The sequence below is a fragment of the Sinohyriopsis cumingii genome, chromosome 7, assembly GCF_028554795.1.
Source record: "Sinohyriopsis cumingii isolate HCF-2022 chromosome 7, ASM2855479v2, whole genome shotgun sequence".
NCBI classification, from domain to species: Eukaryota; Metazoa; Mollusca; class Bivalvia; order Unionida; family Unionidae; genus Sinohyriopsis; species Sinohyriopsis cumingii.
In genome coordinates this window covers 93,655,476-93,665,355 of record NC_142967.1, presented here as the reverse complement: position 1 = coordinate 93,665,355, position 9,880 = coordinate 93,655,476, and positions in this window count along the sequence as shown.

Here is a 9,880-nt window from a genome sequence, read left to right as displayed (position 1 = left end):
TTTGGCAATATTTGACATTCTGTTTAGCCATGTTTCTACTCTGTTTACCTTCAGCTGAAGCAGACAGTGCATTATAATCTTTTATATGAATGGGGCTACCATATGTCCTCTTCTTCCCAGACGTGACCTCCATTTTGGTCTTACATATACAAATACTGATACAGATACACCCAGTGACCTCTTTTTTGAAAGTTCAAATATGGTAACTTTAGTATGATGTGATTGGTGTTCATGCCAAGACTCTACTTATCAGATTTGGACTGTTATGGTTCAGCATTTTTGTAAACAAAGTCATCTTATGATAGATTCTTTTCAAATAAAAATTAGTTCTAGTAGCCATACCAAGTGGGAGATAAGTATCATTTGTTGGCTATCCACCCAGTTGCTGTGGAAGCCACACCACTGTGAGGTAAGTAACACAAAATACGGTTTTGTAGGTCATGCACTGAGGTAGATTCCTAACAAGTTTTGTCAGCTCTGGTACACTGCTCATTATTCCATTGTAAAGATCTCCAGTTTCAGAGGTGCTTTGTATATTTAGTGATGCTTTCGCTGCCATATTGATTCTTATATGACTTCTAACACAGAATCCCCTCCATATTCCTAATGACAATTCCCCATGGAGGATATTTTTCACATGCATTCATCTGAGATTGTAGCCCGTGTTGGTCCACATGGAAGCCTGTGTCATGGGTTCACAGGTTGGTTGGGAAGCCATGATAGGTAAGCATTGAAACCCACCCACCCCACCCCCATCATGATATTACTGCTGGTTAAATAAAAATCCTATTATGTCTCCATTTCTTTCTGGATTTAATTTACTCTCTCCAGCCATCTGTCTTCCTTCTTTTCCGAATCTCTATTCTTCAAAATACTCTTTTTATGAGGTTTACAATACGTTGTATCATCCAGTTACATGTACTTCTAAAATCATTGCAAAGGAATTATCTGCTATTTTTGATATTGTTTGTTAACGTGATATTTGTTCTGCTACATAACCGAATCCAAAATGTGCTGACTGAATAATTTTAATTATATCCCAAGCCAGAGCCATATTGTATCCCGCTCATAAGATTTGTTGGTCTATGGGAATCTCATTAATATCTTGAGGTCAACCAAGAACCGTTCTCACTGATGACCGTTCAGTGTCAACCCCTTACAGTGGGTATGGCAGAGCTGATTATGGGCTAGTATACATGTATGTAGATTTTAGAATCTTTGTCAATCATCAACAAAATTCTCTGATGTAAGCATTGACTGACTCAGTCTCATACATGCCCATCAGAAGTCCTACAACATTCCAAATTGCATCCAAGTCTGATGAGAATACAAGTGAGTTTTTTATGTTAAAGCCCAAAAACATTATAAGCATGCAATGATGATAGTGTGATTTAGAGTGAGCAGGATTCTATTGTGGTGATTGGCATTGGAAAAACCATGTCGAATTTTGGTTTTGTGAGAAGATTGTAATCATCAAACATGGTTCACACAGTTGTATTTGCAACGAGATGTTGTATCATATCACAGAGAATGACAGGCACTTCAGAACTTATCATCAATGTCTTTAATGAGTTTATGTTATTGTGCAAAACATCTCGGGGGCCTAGAGTGGCCGAGTGGTCTAAAGCGTTCTCTGTTATGGATCACCGCCATCTCACCTCTGTCTGCGTGTGTTTGAGTCTCAGATTCAGCCAATGTGGGTATGTGAGAAAGCTTGCCAGTAGCTTTTCGTGGGTCGTTGGTTCTTTCCCGGGTTTTCCAGGGTTCTTCCTCCACCATTAATACTGGCCGCTATGTATAGCCTATCTTGTGCTGAAAAATGGCGTTAAACCCTACAACAACAACAACAACAACAACAACAAAATGTCTCGGGTTCCATGGTGAGCAATCTATATGGCCACATTAATGACTTCTGTCGCCTTATCGCCAGCATGAACCGACCCCCCACAAGTGTTTCTGATTAATCCCAAGTTCATGAACCCACTGCTTGTCAGTGGTCTAGTGATCAAAAACATGGCTTTTGTTGCGAAAATACGATTCACCCTCACCAAAGAATTCTGATGGATGAGGTTTCTAAAACATTTCTTCTAAATGCAGTCTAGCATGTTGAGATCAACATTTGTTTTACTCGACAGCCAAATCCCTCCCACTTTGGGTAAGATGCCCCATGTTGTTGAAACTTTTCCTGATATATCCATTTAGCTCAATTTGCAGATGCTGTATTTTGGGAATTTTCTTGTATGATTCTGCTACATAGTTTGTGACCTCATCCTCATCAGTCTTTTGGCAGTCTATCATGAAATATCTCAGGCCATGGTTTTGGCTTGGATAGTTGTTGTGGAGGATGCGCAATTGCCTCTTCAACACCGTCTTTTAGGTCCACGATAGGTCTAGTTGCATCTTTCTCCATGTCTTTACAATAGGACCAGGTTCTTTTTCTGTTCCATCATCACTGTGATGTGGTTTATATAGTTATGGCTACAATCTTTCTTGTTGGTTTGATCAGGGATGCAAATGTTTGTTCGAAGCCCTCTGTAAAGTCTTCCTGTGCAGTTTATCAGGACTGAGACATCTTTGAAGAATTCTTTCACAGACACATAACAGGATAGTTCCATTCGATTCTGGGCAGCTTTATGGTGTCAGTCAACATACTCTGCTATTGTATCACAGGCAGTTTTCTGCTTTTGGCATCTTATACATTTATCATGGTCATTAAATTACTTCACAAATTCACGTTCAGACCAGCTCGAGACTTGTGCAGTCCATGAAATAAGTCAGACATGCAAAAACCATGTGTGTCCTTGGTGACGTCCCTGAACATATTCCAAAACTCATCCCACAAGTAGTCAGTGGCACATTAGGTCCTATGAATGTTTGCAAGGTGCATCAACTCCATGAAATATCATCAACATGTTGCAGTTGTCCCAGATCACTTTAGGCACATGTGCATATCATTAACGTGAATCGTGTCGTTTTGTGCCAGCCCCAGGACAATATTCATGCATGTTTATCTTGCTGGTCAAGCATCATATTGTTATACATGAAAAAGATTATTCTTTTCTGGTGAAGGTCATCAGTCACAGGGGTTTCATCAAATTAGGAAAAGAACTGAATGGTATACAATTAAGACACTTCAATGATGCAAGTGGTTTTGCAAAATCCATGACTAAAAAGATGGCTCATTATCTGTGGATGATACAATCACTTACAGTTGATTACACATGATCCGATTCAGCAATATTTGGGTTTTTTTCCCCAGTACTGGCTGGACCAGTTATCAGCATGTGAACTGACTTTGAAAACACAGAATTGGTTTCATTGAAACTATGCTTGTATTGTTGAGACTTCACAGATGCAGATAAGTAAGTGACAGAAAAATCTTTGACTTTTCTCAAAGTGGAGTTTTTCAAATCTTTGATATTTTTTGTTTCATGATGCTATGTTGAATGTCAATTGTTGTGTAACTTATCATCATGAGTTTGTCTTGTGTATGATACCACATGCAAACTTGTACCTCAAATCCAACTCAGGTTCTCACTTGTATTAGCAGAACTGGAATTGCTGGAACTTGATTCCATTGTGCAGCAGAAATGTTTATGTTTGTGACTGGAAATAGAGTTTCTCAGCACATACCTTCCAAATTAAAAAAAAAACATTGGAGGTGGTGATATTGCTGCTGTGTTAATGAAGCTACCTGGGGTACCATGGAGTAAATATCCTGATGAAAAACATACATGGTTCCCTCTGGGATATAGTAACAAATATTGTAGGCCTGACACATGGTTGGATAGATGACTGGACTCTAATAAGCAACTGAAGCCTATAGAAGAACCACTTCGATGTTGCATTTTATTGACATGATCTCACATATAAAACATTAAGTGATATCTCTGTGCATTAAAAAGCCGAGATAGAACCTTTCCATGACTTGAATGAGATCAGTCCTATGTGAAGAATGAATTGCCAGATTGATTGATTGTCAAAGGAGGCATGATTCTAAGACTGCGTTGGTGGATCTTAAGCTAAAGTACATTGATGTAACAATGGATGAAAAACTGTTCACCATATACTACAGTCCCTATGGTAACTGAAAGGGTAAAGCAGCCATTGAAACTTAGCGAGCAATGCAAAAGTTGTATCTTATGTTTTCAGAGTGTTGCTGGCCAAACAAGCATTGTGGCAGATTATTTACTCAAGCGAAAGAAGATTTCCATCAATGGCTTGATGTTACGACCCCTAATAAAGTTCATCAGGCTATTATATCCTGTTTCTCCAACATGATCACGTATGTAAACTCACATGCAAGTATGCACTAGCCATCGTAGATGTTGCTGGCAGATACAAGGAAGCCAACCTGCTAACATCCAAAGATTCAACAAGAATCGCAGATGCATTCAAAAGAAATTTATGCACATGAACTGCAATCAAACCATTGTTTGGGCATTAGAACACACAGAAATTGTTGTTTCCTATTTGGTCTCAATAGTGGGTAAGGTGTCTTAGCTTGATCATGAAAGCGTTTACCAGTGTTATGTATATTTGATTTAATTATATCTGATTTAATATATACTGAGTTCAATTTAATTGTTTGGCAGTTTTAAAAAAATTGTATTACATGCTATTGTAATGTAAATTTATTCTCTAGAGATGATACTTTTTGAGAAAATAGTTTGGCTTTGACTATTGGTTTTATAAACACCAAGTGTTGATCTAGATCCTGACCTTGATTGAAAATTAGTAGCAACCTCATTAACAGGTTTTATTTTTATTTTAAAATAATTGGATGCTGTCGATGTCATGATAGGATTGTGTGTTTAAGATGTAAACAATTGTTTTATATTTCTTAGAGTAAAATGATTGGTTTTCGGCAGGGTCACACTGGATGTACGTGACCTTTAACAAGTACCGAATTTCTACAAGCTTCCAGAACATGAACACGTGACCCCCTGTTTACGATTAGAAGACGATATAACCTCTGTTTAGGAAAATTCTCAGTTGCAGATGGGCTTTTTACACTAGAAGTATGTTGTGCTGTTTGGAGCTATTTCAAATTACTTGGATTCAAAAGGATTGATACTGCTATTTTTCTGGAAAATACGTGTGCTCAGGTGAACTTGTTGAACAAGGACGTTTTTTTAATACAAAATTATTCAAATATCCGAAACTGGAGTGATAATTCTTGTTTCTACAAGGAACTGTAGACTTCAACACTACAGATTGCAGCATACGTTATCGTCTTCCATCTTGGATTCTTCGTCGGGATTTGAACTTGCAATCAGTAGAACATTTTGTTATTAGGACTTCACAAATTTTATTCTTGGATTATATTTGGATTTGACTCTTCAAACCCTAAGTTCGTATTTTTTCATTTTTACACAATTTTCGAGGAAAATAAATTATTGTATTTTTCAAAGCTTGTTGTTTTCACTCTTCCGTGTGTTACTGTATTTTCGAGCCTAAACACGTGTCATATGAAATTGGGGGCTCGTCCGGGATAATTTTGATTTTCATATAGAATATTTCAGAAAACTTTTTTAAAATTTAAATTGCCCTATTCTTTTACAATTTTAGTGAAATCGGCAAACTTTTTCTAAAATGTCATCAAAAGTGGAAATCTTTCTTTCAAATCCTACCCAGAAACAATTAGATTTTTTCAAAAAAGATGATTTGATTCAGCTTGCCAGAAAATGCGATCTTTCTGAGGTAAAGGCTTTCTTAACGAAACAGGAAATAAGAAATATTTTGGTTCAGTATTTGGTAGAAAAGAATGTTTTGGATAAAAGTACTTTGGTTTCGATCAGTAAATCTGTTATCAGATTCTGACATAAAAGAAAAGGAATTAGAATTAAAATACAAGATGGAATTGGAGTTGAGAAAGCTTTAGCCACAGAAAGAAAAAATAGAAAGAAAGACAAATTCAATTACAAGAAAAACAAATGCGGTTACAGTATATGAAAGAGAAGAGAGAGAGAGACAGGAAAGAGAAAGAAAAACGTAAATGCAGTTAGATAAGGAAGAAAGAGAGGAAGAAAGACAAAAGCAGTTACAAAAGGAAAATTGCAAAAGGAAGAAAGAGAAAGATGCAAAGAGAGAAGGAAGAGAGGGAATATCAATGTAGAATGAAAGAAATGGAACTGGCAAGTGAAAAGCACATTCATACTTCAAATCCAAATTTAAGTTTTGATTTTGCAAAGAATATTAGATTAGTGCCCCCTTTCAGAGAAAAAGAAGTAGACAAATATTTTCTTTATTTTGAAAAAGTTGCTGCAAATTTGAAAGGGAGCATTGGACTCAATTATTACAATGTGTACTCACTGGTAAAGCTAGTGATATTTACCGTTCACTGTCAGTTCAACAAAGTGGTGACTATGACACGGTCAAAGAATGCATCTTAAGGGGTTATGAGTTAATGCCTGAAGCTTATCTTCAAAAAATCAGAAATTATAGAAAAGAAGCTGGACAAACTCATGTCGAATTTGTTAGAGATGAAGAGCAGTTATTTGATAGATGGTACTTAGCTAAGAAAGTTGAACGAGATTATGAAAGTCTTAAACAACTTATATTACTTGAAGATTTTTAAAAAAACTGTCCATAGTGACATTAAGTCTTATCTTGACGAGCATCAGATTGAAACCTTGGAAAATGCTGCTCGAGCTGCTGATGATTATTCTTTAACTCATAAAGTTCCTTTTGTAAATAAGACTTCTGCTCAACAATCTTCTGGCAGAAAAGTATTTCAGCCAAATACAAGCCCTTCTAAAACTTAAACAGGCACAACTTCTAAAAATCAAACTTCAAGGACGCTTGATTCAAGATCCTTGTCGCTTCCTACGTGTCCCTATTGCAAGAAGAAAGGACACGTTATTTCTGAATGCTACAAATTGAAAAATAGGCACCAGAATCAAGACAGACCGATTCTAAATGCTCTTATTTCTAAGAGGTCAAGGTCATGGTCATGTATTGAAAGCAATACATTTGTTTGGTCTAATAAACCCCAGTCTGCTTTGATTGTGGAGAATTATGAACCATTCATATCGAAGGGTTCTATCTCTTGAGTGATTCGGCCAGTCCTATCCCTATTACAATTTTTAGGGACACAGGAGCTTCTCATCGTCTTTTATTGTCAGGTACTTTGTCTTTTCATGAGAAGTCTTTTTCTAATGAGAGTGTTCTCATTCAGGGAGTAGAGTGCGGCTTTGTTAATGTGTCTCTCCATTGTGTAAATTTGTCATCAGACTTAGTCTTAGGATCCGTGACAGTCGGAACTATCTCTGCTTTACCCGTGCATGGCATTCATTTCTTAATAGGCAACGACCTAGCTGAAGACAAGGTCGTGGTTAATCCACTTGTAACTGACAAGCCTTTCTTGGATCAGAAAGTAGATCCAATTGAAAAATAATTCCATGATTTATTTCCAACTTGTGCAGTTACCACAGCTATGGCAAAGAAAGCTCTTTTGAATGATGTTAAGGAAAGTATTCATTTAGCTGACACATGTATTGGTCAGGCTTTGATGAGGTCACTTTCACTCCTTGTTTGAATTAATCAGAAGGTATTGACCACAGTGATCCTCTTTTAAGTACTCATTCCCTTTATTCTATTCAGGGTGATAAACGACACAATCACTTGTCGTCGAACCGGAAAAAGATCATGAGATCTCCTGTTTGTTTCAAAAGGCCATTAGTGAAACTGAATCTACTGAAGTTCATGTCTGTTCTTTCATTAAAAATGGAATTCTTATGAGAAAACGGAGACCTCCCGAGGTACCTGCTGATTAATGGTCAGTGAACTATCAAACTGTATTTCCAAAACCTTACAGACAGGAAATACTTAGTCTGGCACATGAAACTCCATTGGCTGGTCATTTAGGGATCAAAAAAAAACTTACCACAAGATCTAAACTCACTTATATTATTAAAAAATCATCAAATGTGATGTGGGTAAATACTGTAGATCTTGCCATACCTGTCAAATGGTCGGAAAACCAAATCAGAAAATGCCAACTCTCATCTACAACCTATTCCTGCCTTTGACGAACCATTTAGTAGAATTATCGTAGACTGTGTTGGTCCCTTACCTAAGACCAAGTCAGGTACCCAATACCTGTTGACCATTATATGTGAGTCAACAAGGTTTCCAGAGGCAATTCCTTTCTTTGAGGAATACTAAAACATTGATAAAGTTATTTTATACTCAGTTTGGCCTTTTCCAAATCTGTTCAATCGGGTCAAGAGTCAAGTTTTAGGTCTGAAACTTTCCAGCATATTATGCTTGAATCTGGCGTTCAGTATTTCAAGCCAAAAGTGAAATTATGGTTTGACAGAACTATAGCGGCGAGAACTTTTGAGTTTTGTACTAATGGAGTTCTGTCGCTCTTGCTCATTCTTCACATTTTTCGTCAGTCTAGATATCACGGCCCTTACAAAGTTAAGAAGAAAATGAATGAGTTAAATAATATTAGTGCTCCTGAGATCTAAATAATTATAGGAGTACCATTATATTGAAAGAGATAGCCAGGTTAAACATGCAATTAATTTAGTTGTATCTGTCCCACTCAGTGAAGATTTATGCGAAGGAATATCGTCGGTTTCTACTGATAATGGTGTGAAAAATCTTCAAAATTCAGACATTAAGACAGATCTGAACAGAAACTTTCACATTTGCCAGAGCAAGAAAGAAATGAACTTAAACATTTATTATTTCCAGATGCTCCTACAAGAACCAATACAAATTTTCCATCACGTTGAAATTGTAAATTCCAAACCTGTCAAACAACACCGGTACAGGATGAACCCTCTCAAACAGGAATAATTGAAAAAGGAAATTCAATATTTGCTGGAGAATGATTTTATAGAGCTCAGTAAAAGCGACTAGAGTTCACCATGCATACTTGTTCCAAAACCAGATAAAACTTTCCGTATGTGTACTGATTATAGGAAGGTGAATAGTGTGACAAAAACATTCATTCCCATTACCAAGAATCGATGACTGTATTGATAAGATCGGGAATGCCAAGCATGTCACCAAATTTGACCTTCTGAAAGAATTTTGGCAGATTCCACTAACGGAAAAGCAAAGGAAATTTCGGCATTCGTGACTCCAGATGGACTTTACCAATATCAAGTAATGCCGTTTGAGATGAAAGGGTCGCCAAGTACATTTCAACGTCTCATGAATATGATTACCTCTGGTATAGACAATTGTGTTGCTTACATCGATGATGTCATCATCTACAATGACATCTGGTATGAACATTGGGTAACAATTCGGAAATTCTTTGACAGACTCACAGATGCATGTTTGACAATTTTTATAAAAGTGAGTTTCTGCAGTTCTAGTGTAACTTTTCTATGACACATCGTGGGACATGGACAAAGTAAACATATAGATGCTAAGATCTAGGCTATCTCTGAATTTCCCGTGCCTGTTAATAAAAAGCAACTGATGCAGATTTTTTCAAGGCTTGTTGTTTTCACTCTTTTTTTTGTTACTGTTTATTCGAGCCTAAGCACGTGCCATAAGACCAGTGATATTACACGCTCAACCTGGTTAAGACCAACTGATGCAATTTGTGAGAAAACCATACAAGGCAGACAATGCTGTTCTACTGTTGGTAAATATGTTTACGGTCTTGAACCGGAGTGATATTCCGTTCAACTAATGCATTTCCATTTAGCACAACAATTAGGGCATTTGTATGAGAGTGCAAGTAGTTCCAATGAATATACATTTACCACCAATATTGACATTAATCACTTACACATGATTATCGATGGATTCTCCATCATTTTAGAAGATACTTTTGTTAATGATACGCTTCTGGTGTATAAACACTTGTCATATATGTTTACTTCGTATGTTTTGCATAGACTGTCCTTGT